Source organism: Lissotriton vulgaris, chromosome 5 (genome assembly GCF_964263255.1).
Source record: "Lissotriton vulgaris chromosome 5, aLisVul1.2, whole genome shotgun sequence".
In the NCBI taxonomy this organism is placed as follows: Eukaryota; Metazoa; Chordata; class Amphibia; order Caudata; family Salamandridae; genus Lissotriton; species Lissotriton vulgaris.
The window spans coordinates 19280951-19308367 of record NC_141693.1 but is presented as its reverse complement, the minus strand read 5'-3'; positions in this window follow the sequence as shown (position 1 = coordinate 19308367).

The following is a 27417-nucleotide window of genomic DNA, read 5'->3' as shown; positions in this document are numbered from 1 at the left end:
CACTGATGCGTCTGTTTCATGCCCTCTTCTTACCTCTTCACCTCCGTCGTTTGTTTCTTAGAGGTGTCTCAATTTGCTGACAAAACGGACACCCTCTCATGTGTTTCAATTCAGCTAGTGTGCTGCGGCGGGAGGGGGGGGGGTGTCAAAACATAGGCCCTGAGGATCATTTTGTGAGCTGAAATGTCTACTACAAAATCTGTAAAATACTAGTGATTTGCACTACCTGCACACTCGTGTATCAGGGGGAAGCCACTAGTTCGGTTCTTTTCTCCAGTCGGTAAAGGATTTATTCAGTTATTTAAAACAGTTCACACCGCTGCATCATAAAACAGCGCTGAGTATAACCTACCGATATACAGATAATAAAAGAAATATATGTTTGCCCATAGGATGCAGCGCCTATAGAAGGAATCCCAGTGGGGTCCAAGCTGCAGGTTTAACTGCCTATAGGAGGTGGGTTCCGCTGGTTAATGTAAGCAAAGAACACGTTTACAAGTGTGCTGATCGACGCATCCATGCCTAGATCACTCACTCCTTCAATAGTTATCTCTTTAGTGTCATTAAAAATTATTTATTTTGCGCTGTGAATTTTAATATGGGCAAATAGCCAAAGGGTGAGGCAAGTGTTCCACTCCAGACCAAACAATCTGGACGCATTTCGATTCCAATACATTCTAAATTAAAAGCAGGTAGGGACAATGCAATTCTGAAATATATATGTAAAGTGCTGTCAAGTTTTTGTACAGTAAAGTGCGCAGTAGATGTCTTTTGGGGGAGAGGGAGGTCGGAAAAGTGTTTGAAACATATTTCTGGCCTTCTCATCTTTCCACACTGCGCCTGCCCGAGGCCACGCAGTGGCCATTAAGAGGGCGGGCACCTAGTCACGGAGGGTGGTCCCGCCCCCAGCTGTATGTCCGGCGCATCCGCCTCACTGGTTGGAGGAGGCGGCTGGCCGCGAATCTCGTCCGGGCGGCGGGGAGGGGCTTCCAGGGTACTTAAGCCACGGTGCCCTTCTGCAGAGCCTCTTTGCCGCCCGGACGCCGTCGTGAACTTGCGGGACACTCTTTTTTCGATTTCGTCGATAAGGTGAGCGAGGCCTCGGGCCTGCCCTTTCCCCCCCCCTTTTCGTCCGCTTGCTCCCTCCTTGGAGGTGTGAGCCTGGCGAGGCGGCCCTCTCACGCGGGCTGCTGTGGGGGGGGGACGTCCGGTTGCCTAATCGGGTCCCCTTGTCTCTTTGGTGTTGGGTGCTGGGCAGGTCCGGCCTGTACCTGTCGGGCCCTGCTGCGGCAGCCGAGCGCCCTCCTGTCCCGTTCGATGCCGCATTCACGACGTGTACTTTGGCCCCTGGGAGGGGGGGGGAGAATTCAGGAATATCGAAGTCTTGTCGAGCCTTTCCGTCCTACCTTCCCTCCCGGCACTTCCGGTGGCCATATTGGGTCGGGGTTTGTGTCAGGCGGCCATTTGAGTTTGCAGTGGGGGCTGCTGTTTTTATGCGAAGTCGGTTGCATATACGCGTGGGGCTGAAATCTTTCTCTAATTTGTGGCATGATAATGTGTGAGCGGGAATAATTCATGCAACAGGGTGCAAAATACGTAGTGCATGTCGGAGTCCGGTCCACGTGGGCGCGGGACCCGACGAGCGCTATGCGTGATTCACGGCCGCTTCGTTCAATTGTACTCATGTCATTATTGCAACATTTGTATATGGGTTGTTCTTTCTATGGATGGAATACGGGCGCCCTAACCTTTACGTACTATGTCTTCTGTTAGCGAGAAGGGGCGGGACGTTGACTTTGCCGGAACCCGGTCCACGTGGGCGTAGATCCCGATGTGATTTATCTAGTTAAAGAACACCCGCCACCGCATACCTGTATTGGTTGTGTTCGTCATGTTTTGATTGACAGCTCTTTTAGCTTTGCCTACCAATTTTTGATCCGTTTTGTGATTTAAGGTTTCCAGCGGGGCAATGTGGATAGTTATGTATAGTACTCGCACCTGGTCGACAAAGCGGTAGGGGGCGGAGCGCGTTGCTTTCCGGAGTCCGGTCCTCGTGGGCGCGGGACCCGGCGGGCGCCCAGCGTGTCTCCCTCTACCGGCTATGCTCGCATCCTGCATTGCCGATTTCAAGAAATGTAGCTCTGTGGCTGGACGCAAGCTCCGCACGTCGGGGGCCTCAAAATGTATGAATCGCTTATACAGTTATAACTAATTTGTATTTCTGCGCATCTGTTGTGTGTATATTGGATACATTTCGGGGGGGGGTGCAAGCACGAGGCTTGGGAAAGGGCCTGCGCGGGTTCCGGTGCCTCCCGCTTTCGACCCGCCCGTAACCCTACCAATTACCCCCCCCTCCTCCTTTCCCGCCATTCCCTCGCGTGGTGGCTTGGTTGTACTAATTTCGCTGATCTTTTCGCAGGAGCTGCCGTCATGTGTGGGGCCCAGGCACCTGTGGAGCTGCACATGGCTGGGGCCTTGGTGTTATGCGTTGCGTCACCTATGGTGCACAGAGCTGGTCATGGTTTGCCGGCCGCCGGCCTAGTTATAACATTTTATATTCTCTTTTTCAGATTACGCCTTGCCGCGCAATTTCGCTCTCTAAGACCGGTTCTACGGCCAGCATATTGCCCCGCCCTCACACCACTCTTCCTCCCCCCCCCCAGGTATGTACCATCGGGAGAGGGGGGGCTTTATCTTGAATGTGTTTTTATCCCGGGGTGCCAGCTGCCTGCGTCTCGTGGGCGGGTACTCCGAGGCCACCAATTGACTAAATATGGACATTGTGATGTTTGTGCATTCCGAGTTTTGCCGGTTAAGTTGTTTAGGATAAGTGTTCCTCGCCCGGCGATGGGTGTGACAGTAGCTAATTTTCTTTTGTTCCTCGCAGTTGCGCACAGTCGTGGTACAGCATCGGGTCCGCACAATAGCCTCGGATTTCCCCTAGCTTTCTCAGGATCAAGTAGCGGAGGTATGTACTGGCGAAGAGTGGGACTACGCTAGAGGGAGGGGGGGTGCCCTCGGTCGGTTTCCCACCCCAGTGGAGCATTGGTTCTTTTCCCTCCACATGTACTGTGACAAGGGGATGTGTATGGCAGTTGGCCTACATGGGGTGGTACGTGCGTGCTGGCTTGGTAGAAAGTCGTCTGTATGCAGTGGCTCATGGTTATCTCTTTTGCAGGTTCATCCGAAGGCACCATGGAGAGTCAGGGGTCCCCCACTCTTTTTACGCAGACGTCCCAGGTTGAGGATTCGGGGCTAGGACCGTCTCAGGACCCCCAGATGAAAGCCCTTTTGGATATGATAAAGGTTAATGGGGTGGCGTGGGCCAGTGGACTTTTACTGGCAAACCCCCCTAAACCTCCCGGGCCGGCCCCTGCCTCACAAATAACTGAAATAGAGGTGGCAGAGGACACAGCCACAGTGAGGTCCAAGCGCACGAGGAAGCCAACAGTCAAGGACTTCCCAGCGGAACCCCCCTCTAAGACCAGGGCGGCTGACCCGGTCAGAAATGTGATAGTGCACGCCCCGGCGTCCCCCCCGGCGGTGGTCCGGGTGTGCCCCCCCTCGCCCCCTCGCACGGCGGCTTCAAGTGTGGAATTTGCTACCCGGGAAGATCTGGGTAAGATTACAGACTCGCTGGCGTTATTTATGTCAGAAATCAGAGCAAGCTTGTCCCCTGCCATCGCACGGTCACCTGCAATGCAATCTCATCCTATGACTCCGCCGGTAGCGGCACCATTCCTTCCCACCGGGGAGGCTGATGTGGTACAAGTGTGGGGGGGTTCTGCCACACTAGGTGGGGAACATGCTGGTCGCAGCGACGTTGTTAGTGCTCCCCCTGTCAGCCCTGCTCCTGGTCTGGCGTCTGGAGCGCTTCTCTCGCAGGTTTCGCTACCGGCGCCGAGTGTGTCCCAGGAGGCCCTCCCGCCCGCGGTGGTCCCGGCCCTGCCCCAGGTGGGTACATCAGCTGTTCCTCCCCCCCTGCCAGCTAGCAGTTCTGTGGCCCCCCCGCCAGCTGCGGTGATCATCCCTGCGCCAACTGCTCTGATGACTATGGCACCGCTTTTGTCTGGCAAATGTTCCCTAGCCTGGCAAGTTCCACAGGCAGCTAAGGAGGGTATCTGGCGCAGGGAATTCATAGACATTTTCTCCCTCCTCATGTTGGGGGCGGATGGGGTGGATGTGAGAAGGATGGGTTCGAAGGACGAAGAGAAGAAAGCACGCTTCCAAACCTGGCCCGAGAAGACAATAAAAAACTGTCGCCAGGCATTTGCCATCCTGGCGGCTGTTATAACTGAGCGTTTCCCAGAGCAGGCGCAGGGACTTTTCCAATACAATAGTGTAATAATTAACGAAGCGGAAGCAACATCGGGGATGGGGTGGTACTTGTATGATTGCGAGTTCCGCAAAAAGATGTCTGTCTGCCCGGAGCTAGAATGGGACCAGGTTGAAGTGAGACTGTGGATGGTCCACATGGGCAAAGGAAAAGTAGAGAGTGGTGTTAACAGTGTGGTCCAGGTTAGGAAGACGGATAATGATAAGCAGTTCTCGCAGAAGAAGAGCAATTTTAGACAGTCCTTTCGAGGGGGGCGCGGGGGGGCAGTTTTAACAAACAGTATGCCAAGAAAAATGTTTCCCCCTCTTGTAGGATGTTCAATGCTGGGAACTGCACCTGGGGGAAAGCCTGTAGATTCTCCCACGTTTGTGGCAAATGCGGTGGTTCCCACCCTGAGTCGTCCTGTGAGAAGAGGTCCCCCGCCGCCAACGCTGCCAGCAAGGACAAGTAGTATCTCCAAGGACTTCCCCCCCCCCCCCCATAATGAGGTGCCGCTGCGGCCAATCCCGCTCCCCACTCCTCTTGGCCCACTTGTGCTGCCCGCTAGGGACCCCACCCATCTTAAGTCCAAAGGCCCATCTCCAATCATTTTACCTAGGCTGGTTGCCCTCCTTCACCAATACCCCAATGTGAAAGATAGGGATGTCCTGACCCAAGGTTTCCTCGAGGGCTTCAAGATCCCCTATCAGGGTCCTAGAGTCAGCAGAGATGCTGAAAACCAAAAAATCAGTGAGGGAACTCCCGGAGGTTGTTGACAAAAAGATCATCAAGGAGGTAGCCTTGGGGAGGGTGGCTGGGCCTTTCCTGTCCCCCCCCCTTCCGGACTTTGTTGTGTCCCCTTTGGGTGTTGTCCCTAAAAAAGAACCTGGGGCTTTCAGGTTGATACATAACTTGTCCTTCCCAGAGGGGAACTCTGTCAATTCCTGGCTGCCTGAAGAGGCCTGCTCTGTCTCTTACTGTTCCCTTGACATGGCCATAGACTTGGTGAGGAGAGCAGGGGAGGGGGCCTGGCTGGCTAAGGCAGACATAGAGGCAGCCTTCCGTTTGTTACCGGTCCATCCTGACAGCCAGCACCTCTTGGGCTTCAAGTGGAATGGGGGATACTACTTCGACAAGTGTATGCCTATGGGTTGCGCTGTCTCGTGTGCCTTCTTTGAAGCCTTCAGCACCTTCCTGCAGTGGGCTCTCACAGAGAAATACAAAGTGGCAGCGGTGTCTCACTACCTAGACGATTTCCTTTTCATTGGGAGGGAGGGCACGCAGGAGTGTCAGGAGGGCCTGGACTGTTTTATTGAGCTTGCAAATCACTTGGGTGTGCCACTGGCGCCAGGTAAGACCGAGGGCCCTGCGCAGGTGCTGACCTTCCTGGGGATTGAGCTTGACACGGTCCAGGGAGTATCTTGTCTCTCGGCAGAGAAGGTGGTGGCCTTGAAGAATGACATTCAAGCTTTGCTAGGCAGAGATAAAGCTCCTCTGGGGGTCATTCAGAGCCTGCTAGGTAAACTGAATTTTGCTGCTAGAGTGATTCCTGTGGGGCACGTTTTTGCAAGACGCTTAGCCAAGGCTACCGCTAAGATTAACAAACAGTACCATTTTGTTAGGTTGACCTCTGGTCTCAAGAAGGATCTGCAGATGTGGGATGTTTTCTTGTCAGATTTTAATGGGACAGTGATATGGAGGTCCCCGTGGGTGGAGAGTCCTGAGTTGAACATGTTCACGGACGCCTCGGGCCGCGAGGGCTTCGGGGCCATTCTGGGTGAGCAGTGGTGCGCGCAGGGGTGGCCCAATTCTTGGCGCAAGCGGGGGATTACTGCTAACATTGCTGTCCTGGAACTTTTCCCCATAGTCATATCCCTACACCTGTGGCCGGAGGTCCTGTCCAACAGAAAGGTCTTGTTTTGGTCAGATAACATGGCGGTGGTGCAGGCTATCAACGGGTTGTCTGCCAGCTGCCCGTTAGTGCTGTCTCTACTCCGGGAACTGGCTAGCAGGTGCCTGTATTGCAATGTTGAATTTAGAGCCAGACACATTGCAGGGGTCACCAATGTCGCAGCTGACGCTCTCTCTCGTTTGCAGCTGGATCGTTTCCGAGCAGTTTGCCCCCAGGCGAGAGAGGAGATGACCCCCTTTGCGCCAAGGCTTTGGCACATCTTGGAGTGGAGCAGCACATGAGGGAACTAGGAGAGCAGTCGTTAGCGTTGAGTACACGTAAACGCTACGCAAGTCATCGTGCTACGTTCATTAAAGTTATCACTGACCTGGGCTTGCAAGCGTTGCCAATAGAGAAGAGAGTTCATGCCTTTATAGTATGGGCCAAGAAGCAGAAGAAATCTCATTCCTGGGTTTGCGGCCACCTAGCGGCCATTGGTCATGAGGCTAGATTGGGTGGGGGGCAGGATCCCACCTCGTCCTTTGTGGTTAGGGCCGCCTTGAAAGGTTGGGCGCGGGAGGATCCTAGGGCCCCGGATGACAGGTCTCCCATTGATTTCCCTTCTCTCCAGGCCATGTTACAGGTGTTGCAGGCAGTTGTGCACTCTCGGTATGAGGCGGCCCTTTTTTCCGCTGCCTTTGTCCTAGCTTTCTTCGGGGCTTTTAGGAGTAGTGAGCTGGTGGCTCGTTCCAAGTCTGATACCTCTCGGGATGCTCTGGGTGTGGAGGATATCAAGTTCGAGAGTGGGTTGTCTATTACACTGAGGAGGTCTAAGACAGATCAGTCTGGGAAAGGGTCTCTTATCAAACTCTCCCCCCTTGGGGATTTTCGCTTCTGCCCGGTGGCAGTCCTACGAGCCTTCCTCGCTTTGCGCCCTGCTGGGCCGGGTTACCTCCTAGTGCATGCCGATCTCAGCCCCTTAACGAAATACCAGATGGACAAGATCATGTTGGCTTGCCTTGACAGGGCTGGTTTGTTGGTACAAGGGAAGAAGTTCTCTAGTCACTCCTTCCGTATAGGGGCGGCCACATCGGCCTTCCGCGCTGGGATGTCTCCAGGGCAGGTACAGTCTGTTGGGCGCTGGGAATCAGCCTGTTATAGGCGTTATGTTAGGCATTGATCCCATTTCAATTGTGTGTTTGATTTTGTTTGCTGTGCTTTGTGATATTTGTGTATAACATGTGAATCTTGAATAAACACCCTTGAACATATCGCGTCTTTCTTTGACAGGTTCACGTGTGTGGGTCTTGGGGCACTCTATGGTCAGCAGATTGGCACGATGGGCTGCCATCAGGCAGTGGACTGGTACCTTTTCAGAGATAGAATGCGTGTGGTGGGGATTCCCGGGCATGCGATGGCATAGCCTACTCTTTCGACTGCGGGAGGCCCTTGCCCAGGGTGGACCTCTTCCCCATCATTTAATAATCCACTTGGGTGGCAATGACATTACCTCCGTGGGGAAATCCGCTCTACTTCTCAAAATGAAGACCGACCTGGGCATCATTGGTAGCCTGTTGCGTGAATGCGAGGTCTGGTGGTCCGAAATAGTGCCTAGGAGACATTGGCGGGGTGCTAAGTCCAGCGAGGCAATCGAGAGAGCAAGAAGGCGCATAAATGCAGCCATGAAAAAATTTACGCAACGCAGAGGGCTGGGTTTCATTAAACATGATTTGATTCAGGAAAAGGTGAAGGGGTACTTCGAGGAGGATGGTGTTCACCTCACGCCCGTAGGCTTAGACCTCTTCCTGCTGGACTTAAAAGAAGCACTCATGAGCAGAGGTTGCAGGTAGAATAGGTAACAATGGTGGGGGGCCTGTGCGGCAGCGGTTACCACCGCACAGGCTGTGGCGGAGTTACGGGGCGATCCGGAAGAAGAGAGGTGCAAATGATGTACTTCAGCGGGCACATAGGGGTGCCAGAGCCTAACCTGTAACCTCATGGGAGGTGCAGGAATTCGTGTCGGCGCCCCAGTAGTCCTTCGGGTGGTTGTGGGCCTGTGCAACCGGGGGTTTGCCTAGGCACGCCCAGCAATGGGCGTGTCAGTAATTAATTCTATTGTACAGCAGTTGGGTGGTTCGCCACTGTGCTGTATGGCTCAAACAGGCGGGCAGGTGGCGAGAATGCGGCCTGTCCTGGATCGCCCGTAAGCTAACCCACCATCTTTACATATGTTGTATGTAAATAAATCCTGCAGCAATTTTTACCCAAACTTACTATATTGTCTGTGTTTCCTTTGCGGGTTTGGGTATGTGGGGGCGGGGAATGTTCTGTAGCCCTGATGTGACTATGCGCCTGCCCGAGGCCACGCAGTGGCCATTAAGAGGGCGGGCACCTAGTCACGGAGGGCGGTCCCGCCCCCAGCTGTATGTCCGGCGCATCCGCCTCACTGGTTGGAGGAGGCGGCTGGCCGCGAATCTCGTCCGGGCGGCGGGGAGGGGCTTCCAGGGTACTTAAGCCACGGTGCCCTTCTGCAGAGCCTCTTTGCCGCCCGGACGCCGTCGTGAACTTGCGGGACACTCTTTTCCCTCCCTTCCTCTCACCCAGAGTGTCAGTAGTAGGGGTTGGGGGGCATTTTAATGTGTTTGTTTTTCGTTGCAGGCGGAGTTACGGGGCGATCCGGAAGAAGAGAGGTGCAAATGATGTACTTCAGCGGGCACATAGGGGTGCCAGAGCCTAACCTGTAACCTCATGGGAGGTGCAGGAATTCGTGTCGGCGCCCCAGTAGTCCTTCGGGCGGTTGTGGGCCTGTGCAACTGGGGGTTTGCCTAGGCACGCCCAGCAATGGGCGTGTCAGTAATTAATTCTATTGTACAGCAGTTGGGTGGTTCGCACTGGTTAAGTGTATAGTTGCAGGGTCTCTTTCTGCTTCATGTATACTTTGTTACTCCTTACAAGTGTCCTACATATTGCTATCTTCATTTACGATTGTTTCAAGTTGTCAGTGAAGACTGTTTCGACATCTCAAATCTTCTTCAGCACAAAGTATCTTTAATATTTCCTGTACACGATTCGATGCTAATTATTGTATTCAAGGTCACTCTTGGTCTTTTGGTACCCCTCATGTGGGGAAACCAGCCCCATACTTATTTGTGCTGATGAACGAACTGAAGGACATAGCCATAGGCACAGCCAAACGGTCTCGCCTTTGGGACCTTATATGTGTTTAGCTTTCAACAGTTAATGTTGTTGCGCCGAGGATATTGCGCTGTATAATTAAATACTTCGACGGTCCCAAAGGCGAGACCTATTGGCTATGCCAATGCTTGTTTTGATATCTCCCAGATTGGCGTTTGTATTTTATATAGCGTCTTAATTGTATTGTTCTTATAAATGTTATAGAAACTCACATACCCCTCTCTTATGCTCACATCTTTCTGGGAAGCCTTTCACCCTGCTGGGATGGGTTTGATTTTGATGTTCGTATTGTTGATTTACTGCTAGCTGTAGCGTTTCAGCAGTTTACTATTAATTGGAAGGCTTCCTCCGACATTTCCTTCAAAGCATGGTGGTATAATGTCTTCAATAATCATAGGTTAGACACTACCTTTGTCTTCCCTATTAACATGACTGCTAAGCATGCTGAATTATGGCTTCCCATCACGCTGTACCTAGACAAATGTGCTCAACGTTCTTTTTGTCCAAAACATGCCCAACAAGAGGTCCACAAACCACCCTGATTATCCATTTACTTTATTGTAATATTTTTCCTGAGTGCTTTTATTTCTGTTTTATTTTTCCCTCCTTTATTCCCTCTTCACTATTCCTATATTGATGATGCCTTGATTTTCTACCAATAAAATTTTTCATGAACTTATAAATGTTATAGAAGTTGGATTACCAGTACGCTCTGTCTGCATTGTGCAATAACCACTTGTTTTTGTGAAGTGTTACTCATCACGTGCTCTTTAGCCTTAAATGAGGGTATAGGAAATGGTCCACTTTTCAGTCCCTACTACGTCACTAGTACAAATGCCTCTACATTTCAGCAGGATGGTTGTATGTTACATGTTTTTAATTGAGAGTTTTTCAGAAAGCATGTGTCCCTCCCACCCCCGTCTTGACTTCGCTAGCCCACACCAACGAACAATAAATACCATGGAATTCAATTAAGCTGCTGTTTTGTTACAGATGTCTGGCTATGACATAACTGCATGTCATACACCCTGTCTGAAGATTTTATAATCGTGTATCAGTTAACTAACTGCTGCTTGTATCTCCAGTCATGTTGACGAACACAAAATGTGTTTTGTGTGATGCTCCTATAACACGAAGTCGTCTTCAAAATAGATTATATTCCAAGGTGTTTGACAATGTTAATGGGCAAGGCTTGCAAAGACTGCATCTTATTAACAGCATTGCAGGTAAGTTGATCAGGTGCACAGCATTTGAACTGCCTTCTTGCTTCAGTAAGAGAAAAGGGTACATTTTTCTTATTAAAAAAAGAAAGACCTTTTAAGTTTCATTAAGTTGTGTATTGTTAGCTTCGCCAGCTTTGTGAAAAAGCTGAGAAAAACTTGCACACAATATTGCTCATGTAGGAGAAAAAACACAAAACTTTTTTGGGCTGTTGAAGTTACCAAAAAAATAACTTTCTGAAGGTAAAATTTCCTGCATACCTCCATTTGCAGGGCTTTTGCGTGAAGGCCAAGCTTCCATTTTGTCTTCTTCGCAGACATTTGCCAGTTACAATTCTATTGTAGCACATTCTTAATCATAGCTTTTTCCAAAACTATACTTTGTTCAAATGTAGTGGTTGGTGATTTTGGGACTTCCCTCCTTCTTGTTCTCTTTGCTGACGCCTGCTGCCTGCCTGCCCAAGCCGTGGGACACCTGGTTGGGAAACAGTGATGCCGGTGATGGAAGTAAAGAACCCCTTCTGGGGGCAAACCTGCATGTATCTTGTTTGTCAAGGCTCCCTGTTTCTGCCTCTCTGGTGCTATGCTGGTTGACAGGCCTATGGCCCACTGTTGCCGTTAGCGGCATCACAACAGATCTGGTAGTGCAGGTATTTGGTTTCTAAGCAGTTCTGATATTTCCATCAAGTTTTGGAGTCTGGGTACTTTTGTTGAGATATGGTGTCAGTACGGTAATGAATGAACCTTATTTTTTTGTATTATTTTTGTTGCTCTTTCAATGCCTCTGGTGAGGTTGTAAATAGGTATGGGCGGAAACTTCTTCGGCTCACGGAATTTGTGAATTTTTTGCAATTTTGCAATCCGCTAATCGCGCGAAATTGCCCAAAAATCCGCAATTCGGGAGTTGGCGGTTTTTTCTTTCTTGTTCGCGCTTCAAAAATACAATCTTCCGCGCACGGCATTGACTTACCATGATTCTGCATTCGCTGATGAGTTTTCCTCCCTGTTTGCGTGCGCTGCGAGATTTTGGTAGCTGGCCGAGCGACGCAAGGGATAGCGAACACGTCATTACGACCCGAAACAGGAAATTGCAAACACGTCATTGCGACCCCAAGCAGGAAATTGCAAACGTGAACACGTCATTGCGACCCCAAAAAGGAACAAGCATTTGCAATGCAATAGGTCTCGTAGTAGTTAAGTTAGAGTTTTTGGTATTGCTTGGCATAGTTTTTCGGTACTATATTTTGTTAGTAGAAGTAGATATATTTGTAGTATATTATAGTTGTAAATGTATGATGGAGGTAGCACATAAACAAATTATATACAGTATATGTTTATTTCAGAAATAGTATGTTAACAGACAGATAGTAATTGGGAGATAAGTATTGTTAGGGTAAGGAGGTATGTTAACAGACAGATAGTAATTGGGAGATAAGTATTGTTAGGGTAAGGAGGCAGTAGGTTGAGAATGGTAGTGTGAAAGGAGGTCTTAGGTGTTAGTTATTGGTTAGTATGATGCAAGGTGGTAGGTGGCAGAGAAAGGCAGTCAGGAAGTGTATTTTTATTGAACAATAACTTATTGAAGGAGAGATAACTTGCTCAAAGTTTACTGTTATTAAGAAGTCTGGGGGGAAATTTTATAGGCAGTGTACCACTCTCCTCTAGGCAGTGGTGTACTTACATTTGTATGCAAGGATGTAAATGGAAATATTTGTATAATAACTACTTTTTAGTAAATTATAGTATTTACATATGAAGTATAATAAAGTATAACTTACCTTAATAGCTTTGACTTATTGCTAATGTAGCAGTTAAGTTGCTTACTATTATGTTAGGAGGGAACTTTGTTCAAGGTATCAAGCATATTTGTGATGCCCATGTATACAATTGCAGTCCTGTTAATAAATTGAACAGAGCAAGTATGAGGTACAAGAGTAGTCAATGACATGTTAAAATCAATTATCTTTGTAAACACAAAGTGACATGGTAACTTTTGTGCTATTCAAGATTGTTTAAAATGAAGTTGTACTGGAGTAATAGACTTAGCATTTTGTTAATTATACTCTTTATACTGGTGGTAGTTTATCTTGGTAGCAAAGATGCAGGTCCTATACACTTTCATAATAAATAACTTTAGCATGAACAGATAAAATGCTCAAAGTTTACTGTTATTAACAGTTTGGGGGTATTTTTTTCAGGGAGTATACTACTGTATCTCAGCCAGTATGATGTACTTACATTTTGATGGCAGGATGTGCATGGAAATATTTGTAAAAACTACTTTGTATATATTTACAGTTTTGACACATAAAGTATAACATAGTATAACTTACCTTAATAGGTGTGACTTATTGTTTTTCTTTAGCAGTCAAGTTGTTTACTATTATGTTGGGAAGGCAATTCTGCTCAAGGTATTCTGCATATTTGTAAAGCAGCATGTTTACAATTGCAGTCCTGCCAATAAACTGAACATAGACAAGTGAATGTACAAGAGTAGTTAATGACAGGTTAAAGTCAATTATATAGGTAAACACAAAGTGACATGGTAAGTTTCATTTTTAGTTCATATAGTAAATACAGTTTGTAGTAATAAACACATATAAATAATAAATAGCATACCTTTAATACACTGAATTTGATCAACTTGTAAACTTTTGGTAGTCTAGTAGGTGTTTATATATAGTACTATATATGTAGATATAGTAGTATATACTATATATCTAGATATGTAGTAGTATTATAGGTGTAAACCTATTATTGTTGTAGCATATAAGTATATTGTATACATTTCATATGCAATTTCAGAAATATTTAGTTGATACATTAATAGTAAATGGAAGGTAAGTGTTGTTAGGGCAAAGAGGCTGGTGGGAGAGAAAGGCAGTGTGGAAGGAGGTCTTAGGTGTTATTCATTACTTTTAGTACTATTCAAGTTTGGTAATATTTGCCAGTGAAGGGAAGTTTCAGGAAAGTATTCAAAGTATTGTTTTAGATAGCAGGTTTACATCATTAGGCTTTGTATTAAATTGTTGACAGATCCAGACTTACGTAAAAGAGCAGGCAATGAATGGCAAGCTAGATTCAGTGATAGAGTTAAATATAGTTACATGGTAAAGTTTTAATTTTAGGTGATAAAGTATAGACATAGTTCAGCAATGAACAAGTAACATACAAGTATAATCTTTTTATACACATACTTAGTCTTAACTTGTAAAGGGCAAATAATACAATGTTATAAATACATGCATTAGGATGCTGAGTATAGTTAACTTCTTAACTGCTGCCCTGGTGTATTGGTTGATGGCAGCACTATCTTCCTTAGGTTGTACTAGAGAATAGATTTAGCATTGTTCTAATGATTTTCTTTGTATTGGTGGAAGTTTATCCTTTGTAAAGATGCATGTCCCACACACTTTCATACAACAATAACTTTAGCAAGAAGAGAACTTGCTTAAAGTTTGTGTTATTAAAAAGTGTGGGGGGAATTTTTCCAGGGAGTATACCACTCTCCCCCAGCAAGTATATTGTAGTTGCATTTTGATGGCAGTAGGTGTTTTATAAGTAATGCACAATTAATTTTTCAGCAAGTTACAGATTTGACACATAACTTTATAACATAGTATAACTTACCGTAGTAGGTGTTAGTTATTGGTTTCATTTAGCAGTCAAGTTGATTACCATTATGTAGAGAAGTGAACTTGGTGTAAAGTATTTACGATATCACTAAGGTATCATGTTCTATTGCAGTCCTGGTATTAGGTAAGAGCTTTTAGTAAATCAATGGATATGACAGGCGTTAGTAAAAGTAATAGTGGCATCAAATTTGCAAGTTTGACAGGATTAGAAAAGGTGCAACATAAGAATGCAAAGGTAAACTAGTTATTTAATGACACAGTTTTGATTTGTACTTACTTTTTTGTCACTTTTCTTATTAATTGTAAATATACAACATGTAAACAATCAATAACACTCAATTTCTTTAAAACTTACTATTTAACTTCACAGTTGCCAATGTTACACTTACAAAATGTAAGCAAATGTATAATTATAGATTGTATCCAAAAATATGTAATAAATACATGCATTAGGATGCTGAGTATAGTTAACTTCTTAACTGCTGCCTTGGTGTATTGGTTGATGGCAGCATTATCTTCCTTACGTTGTATTAGAGAATAGATTTAGTATTTTTCTAATGATTTTTTTGTACTGGTGGAAGTTTATCCTTTGTAAAGATGCAGGTCCCACACACTTTCATACAACAATTACTTTAGCAAGAAGAGATAACTTGCTAAAAGTTTGTGTTATTAAAAAGTGTGGGGGGAATTTTTCCAGGGAGTATACCACTCACCCCCAGCAAGTATATTGTAGTTGCATTTTGATGGCAGTAGGTGCGTTATAAGTAATGCACAATTAATTTTTTAGCAAGTTACAGATTGACACATAACTTTATAACATAGTTTAACTTACCGTAGTAGGTGTTAGTTATTGGTTTCATTTGGCAGTCAAGTTGATTACCATTATGTAGAGAAGTGAACTTGGCGTAAAGTATTTAGGATATTTCCAAGGCAGCATGTTCTATTGCAGTCCTGGTATTAGGTAAGAGCTTTTAGTAAATCAATGGATATGACAGGCGTTAGTAATAGTAATAGCGGCATTAAATTTGCAAGTTTGACAGGATTAGAAAAGGTGCACCATCACAATGCAAAGGTAAACTAGTTTTTTAATGACACAGTTTTGATTTGAACTCACTTTTTTGTCACTTTTTTTATTAATTGTAAATATACAACATGTAAACGATCAATAACACTCAATTTCTTTAAAACTTACTATTTAACTTCACAGTTGCATATGTCACACTTAGAAAATGTAATCAAATGTATAACTATAGATTGTATACAAAAATTACTTGAGATTTGTATAGTAAGTCACATACAGTTATTCTAATAAAAGCATTGCAAAAAGTTATTAGCAATTTAAAGTAATTTTGTTATCTAGTTTTGTACGAAACACATCTTAAGCGATATATATATGTATTGTCTTATTAAATCGTGTGTAATGTAACATTGTAAACATTATTTGTATTTATAGTAGACAACCTTTAAGCAATTTCCACACAGTAAATATTATAAAAGCATTTCAAACCGTTATTTGCACTCAAAAGTAATTTTGTGATTTAGTTTTGTATCAAACACTTTAAACAATATATATATATATATGTTGTGTTAATTAAACTTGTGCAAAGCAACATTGTAAACATCAATTGTATTTTTAGTACTTAACATTTGTTAAATATGGTATAATTGCTGACATCATATGTTCTCAATGATGTTTGTGATAGATCCATTGCAAAATGTTATCTTTACATATAATGGTAGATATTTCATTAATGTGTCTGCTAAGTTGTCTACATCATAGCTTATATGCAAAAAGTCCATTAAAGTAGTATTGTTAATTTCCATGGATTGGAAATCTTCTGTCCCATTTACTTGTACTGTTACCATGCTTGTTTCATGATGTAGTTTGTCTAATCCATAAATAGTTACGTCAAGGTTTTCCTCGGGTGGTTTTATTACCTGCAAAGATACTGTTTTAGTATTTATTCATTTACTCATATTAACTAACTATTTATTGCAATGTAAAATTTTACTTACCTGTATTTTTGTATGGCGGGTTGTGTTTAAAATCTTTTCTTTGTTAAATTCATGTACCGTTACGTGCGATAAATGTATATATTGTCCAATTACTATTGGGAAGTCAGCTGCCTCTCTCCATAGAGTAATTTTCACAGAGTCCGTCGTATCTTTGACAGTGATACTTTTCAATTGTGTTTCTTGGCCTCCAACGAATATATTTTTTGTTTGTTCTTCCTGTAAAATAGTATATGTTCATTATATATTTTTTACTTAGTAACATGGATTGTGCTTGTTTTTGTCCAATTTGAAATATGATTATTGTTGACATGACAGTCTTTGCAAACAAAACAACTAAATTTCACATATTTATTTGTTGGTAATAATTGTTTTTTTTCGTGTTTGTGTTACTTTCTTTTGTTACAAGAGTTGTATTAACTTACAATCTTTAGTAATTGCATTTTGTATGTGCAATTTGCTGTTATAGAATGCTATAGCTATGAAAAGAATATGCTGATAATTCAATTATTAGTTTACTTACCTTTTAATTTTGCTGCTTACAGTCTATATCGGTTATATTATAAATTAGTGAGATTTAGGTGGGAAATGAGTTTGTTGTGGGCTTCGTAAAAGTGGTAATTTGTGTTGTGTGTTTTTGTCTATATGTTAATGCATTAATAGCATTATTAGCATTGTGGTTGGTATGCAGATTTTACTGCATGCCACAATGCTAATAGTACAGGAAGTAGCTACTGTTATAGGTACAACTTCATATATGTTGTGACACCTGTTTTATGGTGGGGGGTATTGTTTAATGATAGAGTGATTGGGTATATTAAGTTTGCTCTTTATTGTCATTGGTCTCATAGTTTACTAAATAGTGTAGTATAATTTATATTACTTACCTGTTATTAAATGGTGCACACTTTTGTCGTGATATGTATGGTATGCATAGTATTATATTGTATCTGCATATATGTTTACGTTATGCAAATACTTAGCAATAAGTGTAGTATAGTAGTCAGCTTACTTACCTGTTATTTAATGGTGCATACATTAGTTGTATGATAGTTTTAATGCACAATGGTTGCATAATTTATTTCCTTAGTACCCTTAGTAAATGTAATTTCAAAGTATTTGCATATGTTGTGTAGTTTGTGTATTTTTATAAGTTGTAGATTACTTACCTGTAATTTTTTTGGGAGAGTAGCAATATTAATGTAAATAATTTTACATAGTAACACAGATATTAATCATAAGGAACAACATATGTTGATAGTTTTTCTAGGCAATTATTGGATTTGCATGTTTTAAAACATTTTAGTACTGTAATACATATTTCTATTTGATGATAGATACATTTAGTAACATGCAAGTTTTAACTTTTTAAAAGTGTACCTTATTTGGTAGTCAAAAAATGCAGTAGTATAAATGATAAGTATAAAGATATAGCTCACCTCAATTATCGTTCCGGAGACGCTTAGGAGTGTTTTTACACTCACTTCTCTCACTGTCTTTATTGGAGACACTGGTGGAGCTGGTGGTTGCAAAATATTAATTGCTTCTTGTATTATTTCTGCAGGTATCTCAATTGGTGGCATTCTTGAAATCTTACTTTGTTTTGTGATAATTAGAGTGTCATTTTTCAAAAGGTAATTCCGAATTAGCATTCCATATCCTTCTTTTGTCTGTGCATAATAATCTTCATTATAGCAAGTAGCTTTTAAAGATGATGTTTGATCTGCTAATGCCATATGATACATTACTTTATTTTCTTGCTTTGCATTGCGATAGTATGTTTTTCCAGTACAGTGAATTATATTGACACAAATTGCTTTTTGGTATGGCTTACTTTCGTCAGGTTTGTTGTCCTTTAAATCTTGAATGGAAATCATCTGTAAAAAAAATGCAATTATTTAATATGGTACCATAATTGTAAAATTGTCACATTATAACTGGCTTTAATGCATATAAATTAAATAGCTGTCCAAATTGGTTTATGATCACTGTAATATGACTCTAAAGTTCCATAATGTTGTATGTTTGCATTTGTAAATATATGATCTAATATAGAATTGTAATCTGTTGTAAGTGTGTTTATTTTTTGAACACAGTTAAACTTTGTTAACATGTTATCTAATAATACATTTGTACTGTGTGTTGGTTTTTGTAAATCAACATTGAAATCACCCATTATAACATATTTATGATTTGGAAAATTATTTAAAATTGTTGTTAGTATTTGAAATAGTATTTGAATGCTTACCTTTGGTGGCTTGTAGATTATTACAAATAGGTAGTCATTGTTTTGTATTTGTTTTGTAAATTGCAAAATGTCAATTTGTTTTTCTGTTGTAAAAATTGGTTGTATTTTGTGGTTTGTTTTATAATATACTATAATCCCATGATTTGTTTGTTTGTTATGGTATTTATCAAATATTAGCATATTGTAATTTGGAAGTATAAATGCATCTGTACTTGCTTTATGTGTTGTATTTATTTCTGTGAAACATAAAATATCAGCATTTAATATGTTACTGTCAGCTGATATGTATTTAAAATTTTTTTGTAGTGAGCGTATATTTTGTACAATGACAGTAATGCTGTTTTTAAAGTGTGATATTTGAGTTATGGATATTTGTAGTGGCATATATGTTTTTAATCGGAACATTTCTTCATGGACCTTTGGGTGTATTGCAATTTTTGTTTCATCAAAGTTTTTTATATAAATATTTTGTAATGATTTAGCTCTACTAATAGCTACATAGTGTAGGTGATGTGTTTTAGTATTATTAAAGTGTATATAAAGTGGTTCAATTGTCTCACCTTGTGTTCTATGAATTGTCCTTGCTGATGATTGCCGTAATGGAAATTGCTTTCGTATTATAGTTAAACATTTTTTAGTGTATTGAAAGTGTCTTGATATAGGCAATATTGGTGTCCACTCATGTGATATATTAGCATGGTATAAATGTTTATTTTGTTGCCTTGTACTTTTACCAATATTTTTTTTATCAAAATGTATCCATACTATAATAGGTATGTTATTTGTACAATCAACATATTCTATTGTTCCTGTTGCTCCATTTGTTAATCCATCATTGACTGCAAGATTTGCAGTTAAATCATATCGAAGTTTAATTGCAATGTGTAGTGTGCTTGCTAATCCCATTGTTTTTGTAGAGTCTGTTGGTAATTGCTTTAATATTTTGTCTTTTACTTCTTGACTTACGTCTGAAGCAACTGTGTCTATTGCTAATGTGGTATAAACTGCATGAGATTGCATATGTTGTAATAATACTGTGTCATTTATTTCATTCACTTCTTTGTTAGTACCCATGATATATGGTATACTGTTTTTAATACTTTGTGGAGGTTCTTTTTCTCGTGATTTGATATTTGTGATATCATTTTTGTGTGTTTTCCTACTCTTAATCTGTTGAGCATTTCTGCAAATGGCATGTCATTTAGTTGTCTCATTATTTTTGTAAGCTCATATATTTGAAAATGTGTTCTCCACAAGTTAGTGCTTAATGGCCCATACAAATGTTTTGAATTGTCAAATATGTATGTATCAAATACGGGCTTTAATTGATAGAAATCTCCAATTGCTAATATTGATATTCCTCCAAACGGTTGGTTAGAAGCTTTTATTTCTTGCAGTCTATTGTGTATGAAATTAAACATATTTGCACCTACCATTGATATTTCATCTATTATTAGTACTTTTAAATGCATAAGCTTACTTTGAAGTATGCTTCTGTTTTCATGAGTTAGTTGTTTATATGTTAATGTTTGTGATACTGGTATTTTGAAAGTACTGTGGAGTGTTTGTCCTTGTATATTATGTGCTGCTTTACCTGTTGGTGCTGTTAGTAATATATGAACATTTTCTGGATTTTCTCCGGCTTTAGTATTGTAGTAGCGTAATAATGTTTGATGTAGTGCTGTTATCAGGAAGCTTTTTCCTACTCCTGCACCTCCAGTACAAAATGTATAAAAAGGTACTTTTTGTGTTTTAATTGCATTTAGATGGTGATAAATGAAGTTTATTTGTTCTAATGTTAAATTTAGCATTAGGTCATTGTATTTGTCTTCTGGTAACATATTATTTATTAAGGCTTCTTCTTCTGTAGTACTTCTAATTCCTAAATCTAAAGATATGTCGTACTGTAATTCTTGATCATATAGGGCATTGTCATTATGTAAATCATCTTGTATATTTATCACTGGGGATAATGGTGGTGTAAGGATTGCATCATTTTCTGTTGATATATTACTTTTGCAAAGTATTTGATGTTGTTTATTATATATATAATGGTTTGCATCAATAATTGTTTGCAATTCTAGATATCTTTCATAGTATGTATCTTTTGTACCAATTATATTATTCTCTATTCGCCAGGGATAAAATAGCAATAATAACTCTCTATAATAATTTTCAGGATCATTTAATTTGCTGAATCTGCAGTATCGTATAATTTTTTGTTTTGTGCGTTCAGTGAATGTAGTATTGCTTTGTTTATTTACTATGTTATTAATTTCTATTTCTTCATCATCCGAGCTATAAAAGTTGAGTTCTAAAAGTAAGTTATCATGCGTGTTTGTAACCTTTTTTTTTTTGCTGTTTGTTTTTTTGTATTGTAATTAGATGCGTAGTCAGCTAGTGTTATTTTTTCCAATGTTAATGGACGTGTGCTGTATTTTACAAGTATATTGTCAAATTGTATATCAGTTGATGTGTCTGGTAGTGAATTTATTGTATTTATGTCTTTCATTAAATATGTGCGTTTATCTGGTCTATTTGTATTTATAAATACAAATGATCGGGAAGCTTTTCGTAATGGTATTTGTAGTATTAGATAAGCTGCCTCTTGTGCACTAATTTCAGTACAATTTAAGAATTTATTTCCTATGTGTTTTAATTGTTCTTTAATATTTGGATTGTGTTGGACTTCTTTTGTAGCTTGTGCAATGATTTTACTTAACCCTCTTTGAGATTTACTAATATAAGAAACAATATATACAGCACATGCATATGCATCTAAAACGTATTGTATATCTATGTTAGCTTGCCATGCCTGTAATATTATGTTGTTGTAGTTATTTATATAACACTCTGCTGGAGTTCTTTTTAGAGCTATAGTTGTTTTTTGTAGTCGATATTGTATGCATGTTATATATTGTTCTTCAGTTAAATTCATGTGTTGCAAAAAATCATCAAATGTATAAGTGGCAAATTCTTGTGTGTGCATTGTTGTATGGATTAATTGTATGTGTTCTTTTATGAGATCATTTGTTGTTTCTAATTGCAATGGTTCTAATATAGTAGTATGTCGCATAGGGTATCTTGGATATTGGTATTTACATGTTTTTTGATGTTTTATGCGACAGTTTTTAGTATGTCCATGTTTTTGCAAGGGTATTAAATGTTGTATATCTGAGTTTTCAGTTTTTTCACACGTTATATGTTGATCAATAAATTGTGTTACTTCATCATTGTTAGCTTCATTATATCTAGGTGCATTATCTATCCAAAGTAATGCATGTATATGTGGTGACCCACGTTGTTGAAATTCTACTCTGTAAAAATAATCTACTATTTTACCAATAGGATTACTATTATGTAATAATATGCTATTGAATAATTTTCGTACTTGGTAGTCGAAATGGCGAGCACATATAATTGGATTTTGTTGTATTAGTGTACATTTGCTTTCCCAAGACATATTAGCAAATTCTTCAGTAGTGCATTCTTTGTTACCATTGATTCGTAATAATATGTTAATTAGATGAAACCATCTTGTTTCTGCCGCTGACAATGTTAGGAAAAAAGTTGGTACTCCTAATTGTCTTAGCATTGCAAATATTTCTTTTTTACAATTTTCCCAATATGGAGGTGAGCTGCGTATTGTCTTTAAAATGTTGTACCCTTCATTATATTGTAGTATGCCTTCTAAATTTTCTTTTATGTGTTTTACTGTTATAACTTGCCCATTGTTAAAATGCTTTCTAAGTGATATGAAAATTTTGTCTTGTATTTGTTTAATTTGCAATTTTTTAAGTTTAAAAAACATATTTGTTACTGATTGAGCTACTCTTTTGTCACAATTTCTAAGTTCAGATTTACAAATTGTACTGTAATGTACTGGTACATGTCTATCTTCATTGGCTGGTCTACGTTGTCCGGCAAATATTGTTGGGAATGCTAAGTATTCTGAATCTTTATCTTCATATAAACCTCTTGGTATGTTATGTTCAGCAGGTGCTAAACTTAAAATATTAATGCTATCTGTTGTTATTGTTTCATTATTTAACATAGTATCTAAGTTACCTGCTGGTATGTTATCTGAACTGCTTGATGTATTTTCTGTTTCTGAAGTGTGTATGTTGTCATTTGTCATTTCTGGTGTATATTCCCAATCTTTGTTTATTGTTATTCCATATTCTTTAAATAATGCACTATTTCTTGCTAGATAAATGGCTGCTTTTTTTACAATGTTAGGTCTGACATTTTCTAAATGTGTGTATGATTTATAACTTAATTTTCGTTTTAATTTAATGGGTATTGTCATGTTATCATGTGTTTGTCTAGGTAATATTGTAACAGTAGTCATTACATCAGCTGGCACATTAACAACAGCACCTGATAACGACTTTTGAAAACCACGCGGCAATGTTCTTATTTGTAGAAAAGGTATTCTTGGTGAAACTAATCTTTCTTCTAAGTTATGTAGGTATAGTTCAGGTGGTATATCAGGAAATTTCATTCCATTAAATACTGAACTTGGAGGTATTTTATTTCGACTAATATATTTGTAGCATGTGTTACATATATGGTCAGTTTTTTGTGAATTTATATCACATTGTATAAATGTTTTGTTGTTTTTAATGATATGTGTTGATCTTACTGTTTCTTTATGCCACATTTGATTACAAATAGTGCAAATATATTCTGGCCCTGATTGTATTTCTTGGTGAAATTTGGCAATGATATTTGATTGTAATGTGATGTTTTCTATAATAGCATTATGTTGTGTATTATTTGTTGGTGTGTGTTCATGTATAGTGATGTATTCTTGAGTTAAAGTGTTAGCATGTAAATTTCCAGTAGTAGTTTGTGGTAGCAACGATACTTCTATTGTGTGTTCATGAATATTGCTTTGATTTTTTTTGCCAGCATTATTACTGTTTCTTTTTGTAGGTGAAGATATAATAGTTTTATTTGTAATGTGGGATGCTTTTGCAGTATGTACAATCATATGTTTAGGTGTATTTGCTGTAGTTTTACGTTTCTTTCTTTGAATTGTCTTTTTTAACGAAATTTTTTGGATTGTATGTATATTAATTGGTACTAATTGTATTATAATATCAGTATTTTTAGTACACAGTTCATTAATAATAAGATGTAATAGATATTCTATTACTTTATTTGCTGTTTCTATTCTTATGGCTGTACTTGTTAATTTTATATATATATGTTCTATTAGATCTGTTGTATTGCAATTATATATAAAGAAAGATTTACTTGTTTTGCCTATTGTAAATATTTTGTTATTTATCAATAATAATATAGCATTATATGTTGTCAACATATTATTTAATACTAGTGCAGTTTCTTTTTGTAAAGTATTTTGCACTGATATGTTATAATAGCAATCTGTATAAAATGTTATTGCAGATATTATATTATTGTGATCTATGTAGTTAGGTATGTCTGCTATTTCTATTTTCTTTTTGCCATAAAATATTTCTATTTCTGTTTGTAAGTTGTAACTTAATTGCATTATATTATTAAGGTCTTGTTCAGTCCATTTAGATGCATTGTGGGTGCAGTTATATATGATTGCAAATATACTATTTGCAATGTAGATGTTATGTGTTGTGTTAATTTTGTTTTCATCATTATTCATTTCATCTGACTGTATTTTAATGTTAATATTACATGTGATTGCTTTAGATGTAATATTTTCTTTTGCCTCAAAGTTTTGTAATTCTTGTATATTAATAGGGACTTGTAATTCTTGAGTTATTGCTGAAGTTGTTAATATACTGGCTTTCACTGAGTTACATATTTGTTTGTTTGTTGTGTTTGTGTATGTATTGTGATCTATGCTTTTTGTTTGTGTGTTTTGTTTTGTGTGTGTTGTACTTTTTTTTATTATTCTGTTTTTTACAGTGCTTGTATTTTTTGCTTGTATATTGAAGTGTTGTTCTATAGCTGTTTTATTGATGTCTTTGGTGTTATGAGGTGTTGGTGGATTAGCATTATCGTGTATACTATTGTGTGCAGTTTTTTTTTTTTTTTTTTCTTTATATTTTTGGAAGTTTCAGTATTTGGTCGTTGTCTCTTGTTAGATGAAGACCGGTTGTTGCTAATATCTGTAATTGTTTTTTCTGTACTTGATGTAAGTTCTTTTGTTACTGTAAGTATATTTCTTGTAAGCAACTGTGTAGATACAGATTCTTGGTAAGATGTACTTGCACTAGCGTGTAATAGTTTAGTTTCATTTGTAGTATGCATAAAGTATTGTGATTCTGTACATGGTGCTTTTTTAAGGTAATTTTGTTTTGCCTTTTTTAATGATTTTTTGTTTATGCTTCGTATTTTTAATCCAGTTAATTCGAATGGTACATTATCTTCATTATTTTTTTTTATTTGGTGAGCTAAATTGTAAATGTAGTTCATTACATCAGGTAAAGTTTTTTTTTGTAAAAGTATACTTGTTCCATATGGATGTGGCATTCCATTGCTGCCTCTACTATGTGAATCAAAGATATAATAATGATCTTCATTTTTTATAATAGATATAACGTATATATCCATGCAGAGTAATACTCCTGAATTTATTAATGATATTGTTAATGCTGTTTGTATGTCTGGGTATAATGTATCAAATTGTTGTAATATATTTCCGTAGTATGGTTGACATGTTTTTATACAATATATGTTGTTTGTATGTGTAATATATTTAGGTAAATCATCAGGATGCATAAGATCTTGTTTATTAAAAATGTGCATATCTTTATATAAAGCATCACCTAGATCCATAATGTAATGCAAATCTTCTTTGTTCCATATTTGTGCTGGTTTTTCAAAGTTATGAATAATAGCAAATGTACTATTTGGTAAACATTGTTTGCCTTTTGACATAACTGAGAATTTGTCATGTCCTTGATGGTAATCTGCTTGTATTATTTTGTGCATGTTTTAATCCTTTATATAATATTAGGTTTTATAAATTATTAGTAATACTTATGTTGTTAGATATAACAATCAGATTTGTGTAATATGTTTAATTTAGGTTTTGTTTATTTAACAATGTCAATTGTAGCTATGATGGGCAATGTTAGTTAACATAGAAATATATATTAGGTAAATAAATGTCTTACCTTTGTTGTTTTCTTTTTTGGTAATATGCTGCTTTGGTAATATTCTGTAGAAGTAAGTAAATGGTAAAATTAGTATTATAATAATATTTTAATTTTTATACAGATAATGCCATTTATAGACTATTAGCTACATCACTTTTTACAAGGGTAATATGATAATATTATTTATTTATGTTTTGCCTCGCTAAAAAGATGCATTCTGTGCATTTTTTTTGCGCAGGCAAAAACCTAATAAGTATTGTGTGTGTGTTTGGGTTGGCCCTTGGCATTTATTGGCTGGCTTCATAAATGGAGCTTAGCCATTGGATTAGGGGCTTGTTTGGCAATGCCAGACCAGACATGGGGGCTTTCCTGAGATTATTTGGCTTTTGCTGATGTCACCTGACATTGGTACTGCCCCTGATTCTGGTCTGGCATTGCCGACACCTGCCTTTCTGCTCTGGCTGTCTTTTGCGTCTTTCTTCCTTCTCTTGACCCCTTCTGCCCTTTAACTCATTAATACCTGTTGCAGTTCAAGAATGCTTTTGAACCTGGAGGATAAATTAATGACAGACCATTGTACGAGAATCCTATGAAGGTAGTGCTTAACTTCTGTATATTTAAGATCTGAAAGCATTTGATCATATCACTGGGCAGTAGAGACAATGATGTCTTGTTTGCAGAATACACCATTAAAATCAGAAATTTGCCTTTGAAAATTAATTATGAAGTAATGCAGCTAACACCAATGTAATGTGTGAAACTGCAGATTGTTATGTTCAGCTCGAATTTTACGACTGTTACTTTGCACTGTGAAATACTTTTTTTTGCATCTCCAAGCACCCACTGCTTCAGGTTGGAGCATTAGAGTGTAGAGTCAAAGTAGAGCTTCAGAGTGGTGCTTCTAAGTGGAGCTTCAAAATGGAGCTTCAGAGTGCAGATTCAGAGTGGAGCTTCACAGTGCATATTCAGAGTGGAGCTTTAGAGTGCATATTCAGAGTAGAGCGTCATTGTGCAGATTCAGAGTGGAGATTCAGAGTGGAGCTTTAGAGTGCATATTTAGAGTAAAGCTTCAGAGTGGACCTCCAGAGTGGAGCTTCAGAGTGGAGCTTTAGAGTGCATATTCAGAGTAGAGCTTCAGAGTGCAGATTCAGAGTGGATATTCAGAGTGGAGCTTTAGAGTGTATATTCAGAGTGGAGCAACAGAGTGGAGCTTCAGAGTAGAGCTTCAGAGTGGAGCTTCAGAGTGGAGCTTCAGAGTGGAGCTTCAGAGTGGAGCTTTAGAGTGCATATTCAGAGTAGAGCTTCAGAGTGCAGATTCAGAGTGGATATTCAGAGTGGAGCTTTAGAGTGTATATTCAGAGTGGAGCAACAGAGTGGAGCTTCAGAGTAGAGCTTCAGAGTGGAGCTTCAGAGTGGAGCTTCAGAGTGGAGCTTCAGAGTGAACATTCAGAGTGGAGCTTTAGAGTGCATATTTAGAGTGGAGCTTCAGAGTGCAGATTCTGAGTGGAGCTTCAGAGTAAAGCTTCAGAGTGGAGCTTCAGAGTGGAGCTTCAAAGTGGAGCTTTAGAGTGGAGAATTAGAGTGGAGCTTTGGAGTGCAGATTCAGAGCGGAGATTCAGAGTGGAGCTTTAGAGTGTATATTTAGAGTGGAGCCCCATAGTGGAGCTTCAGAGTGGAGCTTCAGAATGGAGCTTCAGAGTGCAGATTCAGAGTGGAGCTTCAGAGTGCAGATTCAGAGTAGAGCTTTAGAGTGCATATTTAGAGTGTAGCTTCAGACTGGAGCTTCAGAGT